Source organism: Hyperolius riggenbachi, chromosome 10 (genome assembly GCF_040937935.1).
Source record: "Hyperolius riggenbachi isolate aHypRig1 chromosome 10, aHypRig1.pri, whole genome shotgun sequence".
In the NCBI taxonomy this organism is placed as follows: domain Eukaryota; kingdom Metazoa; phylum Chordata; class Amphibia; order Anura; family Hyperoliidae; genus Hyperolius; species Hyperolius riggenbachi.
This window is the reverse complement of record NC_090655.1, coordinates 83,865,428-83,883,212: the sequence shown is the minus strand read 5'-3', so window position 1 is coordinate 83,883,212 and position 17,785 is coordinate 83,865,428. Positions and strand designations below refer to the sequence as shown.

General features: G+C 43.2%; 1 protein-coding gene across 3 annotated transcripts in view; it reads right to left on the bottom strand.

Moving 5' to 3' along the window:
• Positions 1-17,785, bottom strand: part of RTKN2 (rhotekin 2) — a 254,071-nt gene that overhangs the window by 24,741 nt on the left and 211,545 nt on the right. Inside the window, exon 15 of one of the 3 annotated variants that reach the window (XR_011024320.1) lies at positions 1,025-1,055. The exons of the other annotated variants lie outside the window; for them this stretch is intronic. The gene's annotated coding sequence lies outside the window, so the exon portion shown is untranslated. Of the gene's footprint in view, positions 1-1,024; positions 1,056-17,785 lie in introns of those variants that run through there. 3 annotated transcript variants of the gene reach the window in all.

Below are 17,785 nucleotides of genomic sequence, written 5' to 3'. Positions count from 1 at the left end.
AAAACATGTAAACTTTTCAAAACCTACTGTAATGCACCATAGGGCGAAGATTTAGCCACAAGAATGCAGCTAATATGATTACCACATACATTTTTTTTCATGCACCAGCCCCTTTGCACCTTGAACTTTTATGATACTCCTAATGAAGCCTTCATTAGGAGGTGAAACATTTAGGGTTTAGTTGTTTTGGGGGCGTGTGTGTGTGAGTGTGTGTGTGTGTGTGTGTGTGTGTGTGTACGTATCTCATCTAGCACAAGTGGCAGGTGTTGGTTCAGCACCAGTTTAGCTAGCCTCCTTCTCTCTCGGTATACCCTACAGGGTTTCTGCACCATGCTAGTTACTTTTGCAATCAATCACATCTTTATTGTCAGTCTGGTCCGTATACTTTGAGTGACTACCTTTTAGCAGTTTAAATAAAAGTTATATTTTAAGACTTCTATCTACCCATTGGGATACTCTAATTGTTTATTGTCTTCTGTGGAATTTAGATGTCTACCTTGTTATTAAACATTTTTAAGTGTTTTAGTCTCTTTTATGTACCTCCCATTTGCTTGTCCACTATGGGTTTAAGAACCTGGGACTAATGTGACCAATGATCAATAAATCCTAGCACAATTGCACTGCTTAAGGGGAACCCCGAGGTGAGTGGGATATGGAGCCCGTCATATTTATTTCCTTGTAAACAATGCCAATTGCCTGGCAGCACTGTTAATCTTCTGGCAGAAGTAATGTGTTAGTCAAAACCCTGGAACAAACATTTAGCCAATTCAGTAACGTGAGACAGCTGAGTCAGAGTACCTGAACTGCTGCATGCTTGTTCAGGGTCTATGGCAAAAAGTATTAGAGACAACAGGATTGGGAGGACTGCCAGGCAACTGGTATTGTTTAAAAGGAAATGAATATGGCAGCCTCCATAACACCCTCACCTTGGGTTCCCTTTAAAGTCAATAGGAACCTAAAAAAACCTCACATGTTTACCTAAGGAGATGGAAGGATCTGTGTCCTATAGAGCCTTTCCGCTCCTCTCTCAGTCCATTCATTGCAGCGATGTCACTCTGTTTAAAGGAACATTATCAATACCCAAGTGTTTTAAAATGGCAATGTACAAATAATGTCTAAGTAGCAGTGTAAACATTTTCCTACTTTTCATGTTAAATATCAGAGGCAAAAGCTTTAATTCATTGTGTGTAGGATTTAGCTCTATTGGAACAAATCATTCCCAAAAGGGGTGTCTGCTTCAATGCATAGCCAGAGTTGTTTTTTTTTTTTGCATATCAGTCTATGGAGTATTTTTCTCTGACAGTAATAAAAAAAAAAAAAAAAGTATGAAAAGCTGTGGTGTCAGGATTCACACACACACACACCATTACAAATGTTTATAACAAGTTACATTTCCTCTGCTCACTGCAGACAGTTCAGTCAGAGACACAGGCTGCTGCAGAGAGCTCTCACACACAGGGTTAACAGATGTAGTGAGAGGGAATTCCCCCTCCCCTCATGGTTCACTGGGCCGTCAGATTTGGCCAGACTTGTCATCAGTTAAGAGTGAAAGGAATTTGATACAGTAAACAAAAAAGATAAGCAAATGAAGTGTATACATCATTATTTACCAGAACTTCAGGAACTCTCTCAATCCCAGGTAAAAAAAAAAAAAAAAAAAGTTAATTGATAGTGTTCCTTTAAATCCCCTGCCGCAGGAGGCTTTTGAAGTTTTCAGGAGCCAGAGTGCTTCTGAAGACAAGGGGACCGTACTGTGGCAGAAAGCAGTATACAACCAATTGGTTAAATACTGCTACCAGGGGTGACAGCGCTGGAAAGAGGGGAACAGGAGAGGAACAGGAAGACTCTATAGAACCCAGAGCCTTCCCTCTCCTTAGGTAAGTATGTTTGTTTTTTAGGTTCCCATTAACTTTAAAAATCCCCATTACAGCTTGGATCTTCGAGGTCTTCAAGCACTAGCCTGATTTAACATAGTGCATCTCTGCAGGGATCAGACTGTTGGCAGCAACAGCTCAGCTCAACACAGAGCCCTGACAGTTGTGTATTATGTAATTCATTTCATTCACTGCACAGTAACACAAGAATGCAGCTATTTCACTGTGCATTAGCTAGAAATTCAAGCTACATTAAAACTTCCAGATTACAGAAGACGAGAGGGAACAGCTGGAATACAGGCGGAATAGTTCACATCTCTCCCATAATTGGCCGGATAGATTTCCAGTAAAAGAATGTGACTTATCCAATTGAACAGAATAAATAAATAACTTGAGTCTTTTTTTTTTTTAAAGGGAATCTGCGCTCTTTGGCCTGTGAGAAGGGCATTTATAGAGCCCATTGTTTTCATTAATTTATATTTATGAGCCAACTAGCCTGAACCAGTCTGCCTGCCAAATGTATGGTTAGATCTTATTTCCTAGTAAGACAGCCGAACTGAAACTATAGGACTCATGGGTAGTTATTATAGGATAAATGCATAAGTATACAGTACACACAAAAGCTTATTTAATAAGTTATAGCAACCTCAGCAAATCTCTTTCATTGTGTGTTAGCTCTGTATTGCAAGATTGTGAACTCTCCCTAGTCAATGTGAGTTGTCGTACTCTGCAAGTTGTAATTACCGTTACTCTACTGAATACGCATATTTCCTTTCTGGGGTGCATCTTATCAATATAAAGGAGACCTCTAGCTTGCAAAAACATAGCTAAGTTACACAAATCTGAACTGGCTTGTCTGCTAAAATATCTTTAAAGGGTTTCCAAAGTGACATTAAACTCTAATAGTTCAAGATGTGTTAGTATGGGAGCTGAATAACCATTAAAGAGGAACTTTAGCTAAAAGGGGAAAAAAAGAAATAAATCAGTACATAGCAAAGTGAGAAGTTAAAAAATAGCCGCAACACCAAGAAATGATTGATATTTGCCATGTTATTTGTTCATATTGTTTGATCCACAGTCGGCCTGCACGTAATCATCTTTACTACTGGCAAACGTAAAAAAAAACAAAAAACAGACAGCACCAACTGCCACACCCACTAACAATGGGATAGGCTAAAAGTTTTGTTTTTTTCATAGATATACATGCACAGAGGGAGATACTGGATGCTTGGCAGTTGGAAACAGCCATTATTTCCCACAACGCAACGAGGTTCACAGAGAGGAAACTGTCAGGATCTAGGTCCTGACATCACACTGTAGGAGGGGTCTCACCACATATCAGCCATACAGACCCTCCTGATGATCTATTCAAGAAAAGATAAATATTTCTCATGGTAAAGGGAGTATCAGCTAATGATTGGGATGACGTTCAACCAAACAGGAGACCACACACGATACAAAAAAATGATCTTATTTTACGGCAATTCGATAAAAAGATCGGATTTCCCAAAAACCGAAAGCTTTTTTTTTTTTTATTCGAGCAAGAAATCCGATCAGATTTCCTGTTTTTATTCGATAAAAGTTGATCGGGAATGGTGGATTTTTCTGATCAATTTTTATGAAAATTGAATGGTGTGTGGGGTAGATTGTCAATGTATTAATATGTATAACCAATTTTCTCAGTTTCCTCAACCATTTGTATCATAATTGAAGAGAAACTCAACATGTGTGTGGTTTTTGAAATATTACAGTCAGAAAAATGTATTGCTTTTCTTGAATTGAACAAATATTTTAAACGTTGTATGGTGTGTGGCCACCTTAAAGAGAACCTGTAAAAAAAAAAGTTCCCCTGGGGGGTACTCACCTTGGGAGGGGGAAGCTTTAGGGTCCCAATGAGGCTTCCCCCTCCCCTGTAGCTGCAGGCAGTCCAGCATTGGCTCCCCCGAAGAGTCCCAGAATCCTCCCTCAACAAACCTGACAAGTGCTGACAAGCACTGATTTATTTACCTCTCCTGGCACCAGCGGGGACGCTGTTGCGGCTCTCCGCACGGAGATAGACGAAAATAGCCGATCTCCATCGGGTCCGCTCTACTGCGCAGGCGACTTGCTCCTGCGCAGTAGAGCGGCCCAACGGAGATCGGCTATTTTCGCCCATCTCCGGACGGAGAGCCGAGACTGCGCCTGCGCTGGTGCCAGGAGAGGTAAATAAATCAGTGCTGGTCAGCATTTGTCAGGTTTGTGGAGGGAGGATTCTGGGACTCTTCGGGGGAGCCAATGCTGGACTGCCTACAGCTACAGGGGAGGGGGAAGCCTCATTGGGACCCTAAAGCTTCCCCCCTCCCGAGGTGAGTACTCCCCTGGGGAACTTTTTTTCACCACGCGTTCACTTTAAAGGGACTCTGAGCAATGCCTGTGGGTATGCCTTTAAGCATACCCACAACTAATTAATTATATCTTCACACCTACCAGCATGGCATGATGTTTGTAATTATATCCCCCTGGGTTCCTTTCATTGCACTGTGCTGAATGGAGCTCCCGACGGGGAAAAGTCGTCCTGTGTAATAAAATGCTGGAATCCAGAAGTGCAGTAACTATGGATAGATTTGAAGCTCTCTTTCTCCTCCTTCCAATGATCTATAAACCGCCGCCCTACACCTTTTAGTTTTCAATATTTTCGCGATCGAAATTGCAGCAGCCGCGATTTATATCGCGAACATAGCGAAAACTAAAAAGTGTAGGGCGGCGGTTTATGTGTCGTTGGAAAGAGGAGAAAGAGAGCTTCAAAATGATATGCATCATTCCACAGTTACTGCACTGCTCAGAGTCCCTTTAAGCTCTCTGTCCACCCACCTCCCCCCATCCCTAACTTTGAGGTTTATTTGGCCAACATCCTCGGATTTCGAGCAACAGGACTCGAAAGCGTAAACCCAAACTAAACAATATTGAATAAGGAATTATAACTTCCTACTTCCTGTGAATGAAAATGCCCCAAATCCTCATAGGTACATCATTTGTACCGTAATGCTGGGATTCTGGGAAAGTTCGGCTGGCACCCATAGTTCCTCTGCTCATCACTCAAATCTCCTGCTCAGCAGCTAAATCCACAGAGGAGAGGAAGCAAGATGTATTGCAGTGATGAGCACATTTGGCCCATGAAACAGGTTTTCTATCTACCACTTTCCTTCTATACATGGTTTATACTTACAAGAACAAAACAACAAATGCATGCTCACGAGGCAGTGGGGGCAAATTCTGCATCACTGCATAGGTGCAAAGATAATGAACATTAAAAATGTGAAAAGTAATCAGCCCCTAATTAGTTATCTGCATATAGACCGCTCTTACAAGTAGGAGTTTCATCGCTTTCCTGTTATGAATACCAAATCTAAAGAAACCCGCAGCTGTGCCAAGAGCTTGGAATCTGTACATCTGTGTCCGCGAACAGTAACAAAACCTTCCTTCTTGTGTTTTATGCCTAATATCTCACTAATGCCATCATTAAAATAGTTTCATTAGAGCATTAAGATGTATTGCAAACAACAGCTGTGATCATATATTTAATTCTGTATATTTCTATATTATCTTGTTTATTTCTCCTAAGGGATTCTGTAGCACGCACCGAGTCACTTGGCAGCCAACCTCCTGTTTTTAATGGAGGGAACAGCAGTAGTTTATTTTTCAGGAAAACACAATCAGATCTGAGCACCATATGACAGCATGAGATGAGAAGGGTGGGTTGCTGCACAGCTCCAACACGCCATCCACCAGCTTCATTCCCCTTGTTAAACTGTACTTGTGTGGGACGGGACACACTTACCAAACCAGGTTATGCAAATATCTCTTTGCTAGCTCGCTATGAAATTAAACACCTATACCAGTGTTGCCAACTCATCCCTGTAGCCTCCCTGGCGGTATGGATGAGCTGAGTTCGTCCAGCAAAAACTTGCAAAAAGTGGTAATGACGAGCTGAGCTCGTCCATGCCGAAAGGGAGATTTCCTGTTTCTCTGCCCCGCCGGCTGCATTTTTTTCTCATCAGAGGAATTCCCCAGGATGGCTGGATGCCTGACTGCACGCTGTGGGTAGCGATCTGTGCTACCCACAGCATGCAGAACAAGCATCCAGCCACCCTAGGGAATCCCTGGGCAGCCAGCGGGGCAGAGAATGTGCAGGGGTTCCCCCTTGTATGCGGAGGCTATGTGGAGGGGGATCCCCCTCTGTGCGGGTGGGGGGATCCCCTTCAATGATGGCTATGTGGGCGAGGGATCCCCCTCTGTGCGGGTGGGGGGATCCCCTTCAATGATGGCAATGTGGGCGGGGGATCCCCCTCTGTTACGTGACGTCACCAAGTCTCGTAATGTAACTGTACGGCAAACGAGACTTCGGAGATGGAGGGAGGGAGGGCGCTGCAGCCGTCGCTGGAGAAAGCCCTCGGGTGAGTACATCCATTTACTCGACGGGCTGAGACGGGGGGGGGGGGGGAATCGGAGGGAGGGGGTTTGGAGGGGGATAGGCCACCCAAATAGCCACCATTGAAGGGGGATCCCCCCACCCGCACAGAGGGGGATCCCCCCCACATAGCCATCATTGAAGGGGATCCCCCCACCCGCACAGAGGGGGATCCCCCGCCCACATTGCCATCATTGAAGGGGATCCCCCCACCCGCACAGAGGGGGATCCCCCGCCCACATAGCCATCATTGAAGGGGATCCCCCCACCCGCACAGAGGGGGATCCCCCTCCACATAGCCTCCGCATACAAGGGGGAACCCCTGCACATTCTCTGCCCCGCTGGCTGCCCAGGAATTCCCTAGTGTGGCTGGATGCTTGTTCTACACGCTGTGGGTAGCACAGATCACTACCCACAGCGTGCTAGGATGGGGGGGGGGGGGGGAGACATCTGGCAACCTATAAATCTGGCTAAACACCTGGCTCACTATATACCTGGCTGCACATCTGGCTCACTATATACCTGGCTGCACATCTGGCTCACTATATATACCTGGCTGCACATCTGGCTCACTATATACCTGGCTGCACATCTGGCTCACTATATACCTGGCTGCACATCTGGCTCACTATATACCTGGCTAAACATCCGGCTCACTATATATACCTGGCTGCACATCTGGCTACCTATACATCTGGCTATACATCTGGCTAATTATACGTGGCTGCACATCTGGCTACCTATACATCTGGGTCTTATACTCACCATTGGCGTGCTGATCCCTCGTCGCGTACCTCTGATAGCTTCCCCAGTGTCTTCTTCCATGTCCCTTGGCGGATTGTTTCTCCCTCGGCGATCACATGTCCCCCGTTGATCGGCGTTGATGACACCAAGGTCATCGGCGTTGATAACAACAGCGTCATCAACATCTTGCAGAAAACACTTTTTTTTAAAAAAAATTAAATTCAATACAATAACCTGTATTGAATTCAATTTACAAAAAAAAAAAGTTAATTGCAAAAAAAAAAAAAAAAAAAAAGGTTGAAAATTATTGGAAATTAATTGAAACACTTTTTGCACAGAAATCATGGGGAAATTGAACGCCAGGGTGGTTAATTGTTATACAGTTTCAGGGGCTAGTTTCAACATAATCAGTGCCTTAACTTCATCTACCTAGCCACAAAACCTGTATAATTCATATGTGTCAGTAATTAACCACCCTGGCGTTCTATTAAGATCGCCAGGGCGGCTGCGGGAGGGTTTTTTTTAAATTAAAAAAAAAACTATTTCATGCAGCCAACTGAAAGTTGGCTGCATGAAAGCCCACTAGAGGGCGCTCCGGAGGCGTTCTTCTGATCGCCTCCGGCGGCCAAAAGTAACACGGAAGGCCGCAATGAGCGGCCTTCCGTGTTTTGCTTACTTCGTCGCCATGGCGACGAGCGGAGTGACGTCATGGACGTCAGCCGCCTCCGATCCAGCCCTTAGCGCTGGCCGGAACTATTTGTTCCGGCTGCGCAGGGCTCAGGCGGCTAGGGGGACCCTCTTTCGCCGCTGCTCGCGGCGGATCGCCGCAGAGCGGCGGCGATCAGGCAGCACACGCGGCTGGCAAAGTGCCGGCTGCGTGTGCTGCACTTTATTTGATCCAAATCGGCCCAGCAGGGCCTGAGCGGCACCCTCTGGCGGTAATGGACGAGCTGAGCTCGTTCCATACCGCTAAGGTGGTTAAAGGGATGAGCTGGCAACACTGACCTATACTACAACCGGTTTCTACAGTGGTGTGAAAAACTATTTGCCCCCTTCCTGATTTCTTATTCTTTTGCATGTTTGTCACACTTAAATGTTTCTGCTCATCAAAAACCGTTAACTATTAGTCAAAGATAACATAATTAAACACAAAATGCAGTTTTAAATGATGGTTTTTATTATTTAGTGAGGAAAAAAAAACTCCAAATCTACATGGCCCTGTGTGAAAAAGTGATTGCCCCCATTGTTAAAAAATAACTTAACTGTGGTTTATCACACCTGAGTTCAATTTCTGTAGTCACCCCCAGGCCTGATTACTGCCACACCTGTTTCAATCAAGAAATCACTTAAATAGGAGCTATCTGACACAGAGAAGTAGACCAAAAGCACCTCAAAAGCTAGACATCATGCCAAGATCCAAAGAAGTTCAGGAACAAGTGAGAACAAAAGTAATTGAGATCTATCAGTCTGGTAAAGGTTATAAAGCCATTTCTAAAGCTTTGGGACTCCAGCAAACCACAGTGAGAGCCATTATCCACAAATGGCAAAAACATGGAACAGTGATGAACCTTCCCAGGAGTGGCCGGCCGACCAAAAATACCCCAAGAGCGCAGAGAAAACTCATCAGAGAGGCAACAAAAGACCCCAGGACAACATCTAAAGAACTGCAGGCCTCACTTGCCTCAATTAAGGTCAGTGTTCACGACTCCACCATAAGAAAGAGACTGGGCAAAAATGGCCTGCATGGCAGATATCCAAGGCACAAACCACTTTTAAGAAAAAAGAACATTAAGGCTCCTCTCAATTTTGCTAAAAAACATCTCAATGATTGCCAAGACTTTTGGGAAAATACCTTGTGGACAGACGAGACAAAAGTTGAACTTTTTGGAAGGTATGTGTCCCGTTACATCTGGCATAGAAGTAACAGCATTTCAGCAAAAAAACATCATACCAACAGTAAAATATGGTGGTGGTAGTGTGATGGTCTGGGGTTGTTTTGCTGCTTCAGGACCTGGAAGGCTTGCTGTGATAGATGGAACCATGAATCCTACTGTCTACCGAAAAATCCTGAAGGAGAATGTCCGGCCATCTGTTCGTTAACTCAAGCTGAAGCGATCTTGGGTGCTGCAGCAGGACAATGACCCAAAACACAAAAGCAAATCCACCTCTGAATGGCTGAAGAAAAACAAAATGAAGACTTTGGAGTGGCCTAGTCAAAGTCCTGACCTGAATCCTATTGAGATGTTGTGGCATGACCTTAAAAAGGCAGTTCATGCTAGAAACCCTCAAATAAAGCTGAATTACAACAATTCTGCAAAGATGAGTGGGCCAAAATTCCTCCAGAGCACTGTAAAAGACTTGTTGCAAGTTATCGCTAACGCTTGATTGCAGTTATTGCTGCTAAGGGTGGCCCAACCAGTTATTAGGTTCAGGGGGCAATTTCTTTTTCACACAGGGCCATGTAGGTTTTGAGTTTTTTTTCACACTAAATAATAAAAACCATCATTTAAAACTGCATTTTGTGTTCAATTTTGTTATCTTTGACTAATAGTTAACGGTTTTTGATGAGCAGAAACATTTAAGTGTGACAAACATGCAAAAGAGTAAGAAATCAGGAAGGGGGCAAATAGTTTTTTACACCACTGTATATGTGTTATTACTTACCCAGCAAGCTCATGGTGAACCAAAACTCCTAGGAGTGTGTAAGGATTATGTGCATATTCAGCAGTGATGCATCGTGGGGAACATATGCTCACTCCAACTCGAATAATCACAAATACCTTCTGTTTTAAAGAGACTCCGTAACAAAAATTGCATCCTGTTTTTTATCATCCTACAAGTTCCAAAAGCTATTCTAATGTGTTCTGGCTTACTGCAGCACTTTCTGCTATCACAGTCTCTGTAATAAATCAATGTATCTTTCCCCTGTCAGACTTGTCGGCCTGTGTCTGGAAGGCTGCCAAGTTCTTCAGTGTTGTGGTTCTGCTATGAACTCCCCCTTCCAGGCCCCTCTATGCACACTGCCTGTGTATTATTTAGATTAGGGCAGCTTCTCTCTTCTCTCTTATCTTTTACAAGCTGGATAAATCGTCCTCTGAGCTGGCTGGGCTTTCACATACTGAGGAAATTCAGACAAGGGCAAAGCTGTTTGCAGGAAGAAAAGAGCAGCCTGAAACTTCAGTGCATGAGAGATGCAGGGGGAAAGAAACACACAAATGATCTCTTGAGATTCAAAAGGAAGGGTGTATACAGCCTGCTTGTGTATGAATGTATTTTCTATGTGTGGACATACTGTACATCAACCTACTTCCTGTTTTGGTGGCCATTTTGTTTGTTTATAAACAAACTTTTTAAAACTGCTTTTAACCACTTTTAACGCGGTGGGGAGCGGCGAAGTTGTGACAGAGGGTAATAGGAGATGCCCCCTAACGCACTGGTATGTTTACTTTTGTGCGATTTTAACAATACAGATTCTCTTTAAGAAGGCAAACTTTTTTTTTATGCATAGAATTTTAGTAAGAGGGCTTTTTGGTTCTTTGTAGCCTTTTACGCTCTCCTAGGAGTTCTGGTTCACCATGAGCTTGCTGGGTAATCTAACTCTGGGTCTTTCAAGTCCTACCCCATAGAGCCACATTATCCATGCCATGCACTGTTGAGGATCAACCAATCTTAAACAGTCTGTATGCATGTTGGATTATTGTGGCTCTGTACAATTAACAAGCGGACACATTGCATTCCAGTAGTTCTGGAGGTGTGCTTGGCTATCAGAGAAAACAAAGAATGATTTACCTAATCAGCAGTGATGCATTGTGGGAGACATCATATTCTCACTCCAATCTGAATAATCACAAATAACTTCTGTTTTAAGAAGGCAAACTTTTGTTTTGAATATATGTTATTGTGCATTACAAGTGAAAAATATGGAACCTGCTGATGTCAGTTTGAAGCCCCAGCTTGGGTACAGTGTTTTGTACACCTATTTTAGATAATAAAGTTTTGTTAATAAAACTAATTCACTTTCTGCAAAAAGAAAATGCAAAATACCTGGTGCACTCGTTCATAGATTTTCATCTCCTCCTCAGCAACCCTAAAGATGCCTGCTCACTCTCACTCAGAACCACTTCTCCCTTATTGTGGGGCGTAGATACAGTGCCTAAGCCAGTGCCGGCCCCACCCCTCACTAATAAATGGGCTCAGAGCCGTGACAAGGTCCTCCAGCACCCAAGGCTGAGACACCAAAGTGCGCCCCTCCATCCCTCCCACCCCAGCCTTCACTGATTGCTATTAGACTAAGAGGTGCCCCAGGGCCCCCAACACCTTAATCTCTAGTTATCTGGCTTGCAGTCACTGCCATGTATCCCCTTTTCTTATTTCTCTCTGCTTCAAATACAATAGGGGAATGATAGCTGAGTGAGGTGTGCGCCCCCTCTTACACTGCGCCCTGAGGCTGGAGCCTCTCTCGCCTCTGCCTCGGCCCGGCCCTGAATGGGCCACCTTCTCACTAGTTTGAAGAGGTAGAGACCCCAACCTAATTCGTGCCACTCAGCAGGGGCAGATGACCCATGTCATCATCCCATCCCTACTGGACAACAAATATAATATTAAAGGACACCTGCAGTGAGAGGGATACAGAGGCTGCCATATTTACAGTATTTCCTTTTAAACAATGCAAATTGCCTGGCTGCCCTGTTGATCTTTGGTTTCTAGTCCTTGACTGGATTCACTGCATGCTTGTTTCAGGTGTGTGATTCAGATACTACTGTTGCATGAAAGATCAGCAGTATGCCAGGCAACTGGTACTGTCCAATAGGCAATAAAAATGGCAACCTTGATATCCCTCTCACTTCAGACCTTTTATAGAGGAACTCCAGTGAACATTTTACTGTTGGCAGGTGATGTAGCTGCTGCATGGTTTTTGGCAGTTGGAAACTGCTGTAAACAGCTATTTCCCACAAAAGTTCGAACTTTTCTTGTGGGAGGGGTTTCTTGTGAGAGGGGTTTCACCACTATCAGTCATACAGCACCCCCTGATGGTCTGTTTGTGAAAAGGAATAGATTTCTCATGTAAAAGGGGGTATCAGCTACTGATTGGGATAAAGTTCAATTTGTGATCCGAGTTTATCTTTAAGTGCTGTGGGGAATGGGTGTGATCTGAAAAAGGGGATTAATGTACAGTAATATAATATAATATACGTATATACATACAGTATACAGTGCTTTAGACTGACTATATTGCTCTTTAGCTAGTTAACATATTTTACTGCAATATATAGGTTGGCGGTAATGTATGAAAGGCAGGAATTATAAAGAATGAAAGGGAAATGTGTAGAATGTGTGACTTTTTAGGCAAAGAATGAAATGCCTGTGTTTTGAATACATTACATATTTTCCCCAGGCATTCCATACAGGCATTGTCAAGTATGACAAGTACTATTTAGACAAAGTGTGAAAAGAGCACCGTGAAAAGGCATTTATTGACAAGATGCATTTGAAAATGAAAAAAAAAAAATGGAAATAAAGAATAAGATATTGTTACTGGAAAAACAAGAGAAGCAGAACTGTCGCCAAATTACTTGTTGCAACAGGGAAGGCTACAATGGCAATTAAGAGCACACTTAGGCCTCTTACACACGGGTGGTGAATTCACTGCCTGTCAAATGCTCCCTTGCATCGGCTGGGCGCTTGGTAGTGCTGAGCACGAGCAGAGGAGCGGAGTCAAACCTGAGTGTGGGCAATGCCTAGTAACTGCCTAGTAACTGCACCGTGTATCAAACACTTGACACTCGTGGGGCTACAAGCACTACCATTTGATTGCATTACATTGCAGCCGGTGCCAGGCCAATTAAGGCTGAACTGCCCAACAAGTGTTGTTCAGCCTCCTGTGTGAAAGAAGCCTGAAAGTATACCAGACCCAAGTCCAAGCCACCCAAGGTAAGCACAGAGGTACGTTTATGCTGGATCCACATACCTCTGTGCGTTGTCCTTCCCCTCCTCATTACCCCCAGTCTCTGAAATTACTCCTTAAAGTGCACCTGCGATGAGCTAAAAAAATCTGATCCAGAATTAACATACCTTTGTGCTTACCTTGGGCAGCTTTTCCTAGAGTCAGGTATACTTTAATTTCATTTTTCACACAATAGCGCTTACAATTTTGGCAGTTTGTCTTGCACACATACCTCACAAATGCTTGGCTGCACACTTCATTCTCTTCAGCCATCCTCATACAGTACAATATAGGCCCAAGCTTGTGTGATGGGACTGTGCCCTTCCCTTCCCTCAGTGCCCCCCTCTATGACACCTTTGCCTCCACTGGGCTTGATTTACTAAGAGGTGCTAACCTACTTAGTTCGTCTAAAGTCTTAAGGCGCGCTAACCAGGGTGCTAAGTAGGTTAGCACCAGTTTTCTCAATCAGATCGTGCGCTAAGTACCGCGCGCAAAGTTTTGCGCGTGCAAAGTCCTATGCACGCGCTAAGTCCCATAGGCTTTAGTGGGCATTTTGCGCAGAGCGCCCTGCGCTCTGTGCAGTGCGCGCGCAAAACTTTGCGCACGGTACTTTGCGCACGATCGCTACTTCTCACATTTCAACTGAGTTTAGACGTGCTAAGGGCCAGTGCTAAAGTTACCACCGTTTTGTAAATCAAGCCCACTGTGTCCCTCTGTACCATCTCTGCCCCTCTGTACCCCCCTTTGTGCCTCCTATCCTAGTGATGATCAGGCTCATCAAACTCCCATGGGGTCCCAGCACTGGATCACAAGTTTGCTTTAAAATGTATAAAACGTGTATGCAGAACTCAGAAAAACACTATATAGTATAGTCTACAACAGCAAAATGTCATTTTACCAAGTTTAAAAAAAAAAAATTCTTTGAATTTTTTTTATTGATTTTCTCAAAAACTAGAAGGTCTTATTGAAAAAGATTTTTTTACTTGTTCCCACAGAATCAAATTTTGCGGTTTTAAATCGGGTGTTTGTAAGTCTGGGACTGTAGGACTGTATGTCAGTTAAAGAGGAACTTTAATGAATATAACTTAATGAATAAAAAAAGTCGAGACACCAAGAGCCCAATATAGTGTAGTCTGTACTGAAATAAGTGGAATATTAAGGAGTGAGATACGTATACTCACAAACATGGGTTACCGCTCAGGCAACCACTGTAGAGGCAGGTGAGGAGATTAGACCTGTCCTCACTCAGGATTAAAAAGTTGCACTCTGTAGTTGAGGAAAGGTAGGGGTCGAACACCCCTCCACCAGGGGTGGACACAGTATGTAGACAAAGGAACAGAGGCGCCAGCAGGATAAAATATAATAAAAACTTTGAAAATGCTGGGGAGGTAGCGGTGGACTCACCTCCGGAAAGAAGACACGATACAACTGACAAGTTTCAACACATTATAAATACCCCAAAAAGTGTGACGCGTTTCGCAGGCAAAAGCCAGTTTCCTCAGGCAATAGAAGGGGATCACAAACTGTGGACAGAAACAAAAACATAACATGCTATAGCGAGCTACGGAGTAGGTATTAAACAATTTTTATAAATAAAGATTCCAAAGAATGACGTTAGTATCAGCTTTGTATGCATACAAAGCTGGTTATGTTCTATTTTTACCTAAATTTCTAACTGTACAAATGTACTAACATTCTTTGGAATCTTTATTTATAAAAATTGTTTAATACCTACTCCGTAGCTCGCTATAGCACGTTATGTTTTTGTCTCTGTCCACAGTCTTATTTTTTTCTTACTGCCCCCGTAGTGAGCAAGATCATCACCTAATCTTCCAGAGTGCTCGGGGGAGGATGCTGCGTGACATCATTGCCTAGACTAAACATCACTGGGTAGAGGGCAGAGTTACATAACAATATACAGCAAAAACAGATAAGAGGTATTTCTGATGTTAAAACCAAAATAATTAATGTAAAAATGCCAATGAGAATCACAGAGACAAATATCACAAAAATATTCAATTTAGCAACGTGGGCAAATGCCACAAACAATGGCTATTAGAGCCACAAAGACAAATTTGAGGGCCCTTTTCCAATAGGCACATTTTTGTTCCAAATATCGGATCACATGTGCTTTGCCTATCGCCATAGCACCGGAATTAATGGTGCTGTTTTCCCACTAGTGTTACTCAATGTTTTCCGAATCACAATCGTGCTGCACTTTTGGGGTGTATGCGCTCTTATATTTTGTATAGGAGCACAGGAAAACCGCATGACAATCGCGCCTTTATGCATTTTCCCCTGCAATTTGGCATTTTTTAAACTATTTTCTGACCATTTTTTTTCTTCCCATCAGAAATCGCAAGTGCAAATGCACCACAATCGTGCCATATGCCTGATGGATTGCGGCGTAATTGCGATAGTGGAAATAGAAGGAAACACGATCATTGAAAGACAATTGCGCATGTGATCACATTTACTAGTGTAAAGGGGTGCTGACATTCAATTTAATGTAAACATCACTCACGGCAACAGTGTGATTTAAATATAAACAGCTTTACGCGTGGTAGAACTAAAAGTTTTCTAAAACATAATATACTCATAATTACGTAAGAATTTAGCAGAAATGTGTGCATATTAATGTAACCTGCTAATGATTCATAATCAGATGTTAGTGACGACAGTGTGGGGAAAAAAAATGAAAATACCCTTTAAATGATCTCAATGTTTATATATACAGAAACCAAATGAGGGAGTTTTAGGTTTTACAAGGGAAAAACTGTTTATTTCACATTCCTGCGATTTAAAAATAACACAAAAGCAATATTCCTGTCATAGCTCAAGCTGGAACATTTGTTTTGAATCAGCTCTTGCATTGCATACATTGTTCCACAGTTAACATGCAATCTAGTCAGTGAGGGGGAAAAAAAGGCATATTTTCAACATCCATTAGATCAACATTAGTAAAGACTCATTTGGCCACAAGATGGCATTGTGTACACTACAGTCATAGAAACAGCTGACCGTTTTGCAGACTAAATTTACTGTTTGACTTCAACAAGCATTTCTGATCACAGCATCAGTCTATTGTAGCTTTTTTTGCTAAATAATTTTATTTTGCTAAAAATGGACATTATAAAAGTGTATTATTACACAATTATAGAGCTGTCACAGTTCATGCAGTACTTAACACAGAAGACATGTCACGTTACTAACGATCCCTCAGAGGGATTCATAACCCTAATCTGCTAGCCACAATTTAAAATCAATCTAGGGAAACAATTAGCATACAAGTATGATTTATAGGGTGTGAAATAAAACCCAAGCAGACATGGGAAGGAGATTCGAAATAATGCAACCGCAAGGCAAGAGCGCTAACCACTTAACCAACTCCCACAAATTAAAGCATTTAAAGTGGAATAGAAGTCTTAACATAACATTCCATAAAAATGTGTTTTCCTACTTTTTAATGCCCATACAGTTATTTTTTTCTTTTGTGCACAAGTAATATTGCCCATTAACAAATAGAGATGGCCCGAACACGTTCGCTTGCGTACTCTGCATGGGGAATGACCTCGGGGTCACTTCCGTGTTCCCAAGCTTCCTCAAGATTGTGCAGACGCTTTCCCAGGGGCTGTGCGTCCTTGAGCGTGCGCCCACAGCCGAGAAGCAGCCTGCACATGACGTCACGCAGAGCGCCCGCAGCTGTGGGCAAGTGATCAAGGAAGCTTGCGAACACGGAAGTGACCCTGAGGTCATTCCCCATGTAGTGTTCGCAAGTGAACAGTTCGAGCCATTTCTATTTACAAATTACAAGGTCCCAAAGTACAGTTTATCTGCTCTGAAAACTGCAATTGCATTTTATTCAAAGATTTTAATATATCAATACAGCAGCTATGGTGGTTAACACATTCACCTTGAAGCACTAGGTTCACGCCAGCCTGGACACCATCTTCTGGAAGTTCTATGTTCTCCCCACCATTTCCTCCAAGCATTCTGCTTCCACCCACAAGCCAGTTGTATTCCTACCAAAATGTATCCTACATTGTGGCAACCACCAGGTGTGTGACCTGCTGGGGACAATTACTGACAGGAATGGTTCAGTGTAAGCTGTGAAGTGCTCCAGAAAATGTCACTACCAGCATTATATAAATGCACAGCAATAATTATGAAATGATAATAATAATAATACACTTCGGTAAATAAAACAAACAGCAATTGTCTACAGCTTGTATTTTTGTTATAAAATGCTAATAAAACGGGTTAAAAAAAAACAACAAAAAACAAAAAAACAGCTCTCTCATAAAACAACAACAAAATCACATAAACAAAGCTGCTGGAGTATACAAGTCCTTTTTGAATTTTTTTTGTACATTCCCCTCTGCAGAGAAGGCAGTCAAGCAGCCTGCAGGCAGAGATGCTGTGTGAGGACTGATTTAGTCTTGGGGCAGGTAGCAGCGGCCAGCAGGCAGAGATGCTGTGTGGAGACTGACTTAGTCTTGGGGCAGGCAGACACACGGCGTGCAGGCAGAGATGCTGTGTGTGGGGACTGACTCAGTCTTCGGGCGGGCAGTAGCCCTCCGGGATCCATGCTTCATTCATTTTGATAAAGGTGAGGTACTGAACACTTTTTTGACCTGACTGCTGGTGGTATAATACAATTGTACAGTCTCTCCCATGTCTCTCCCTTCTCTCCTTTAACAGCAGCACACAGAGTGAGAACATGGCCGACGCTGTTGCCTTTTATAGGGGGGGGGGGGGGCTCCAGGAGGGGGTGCA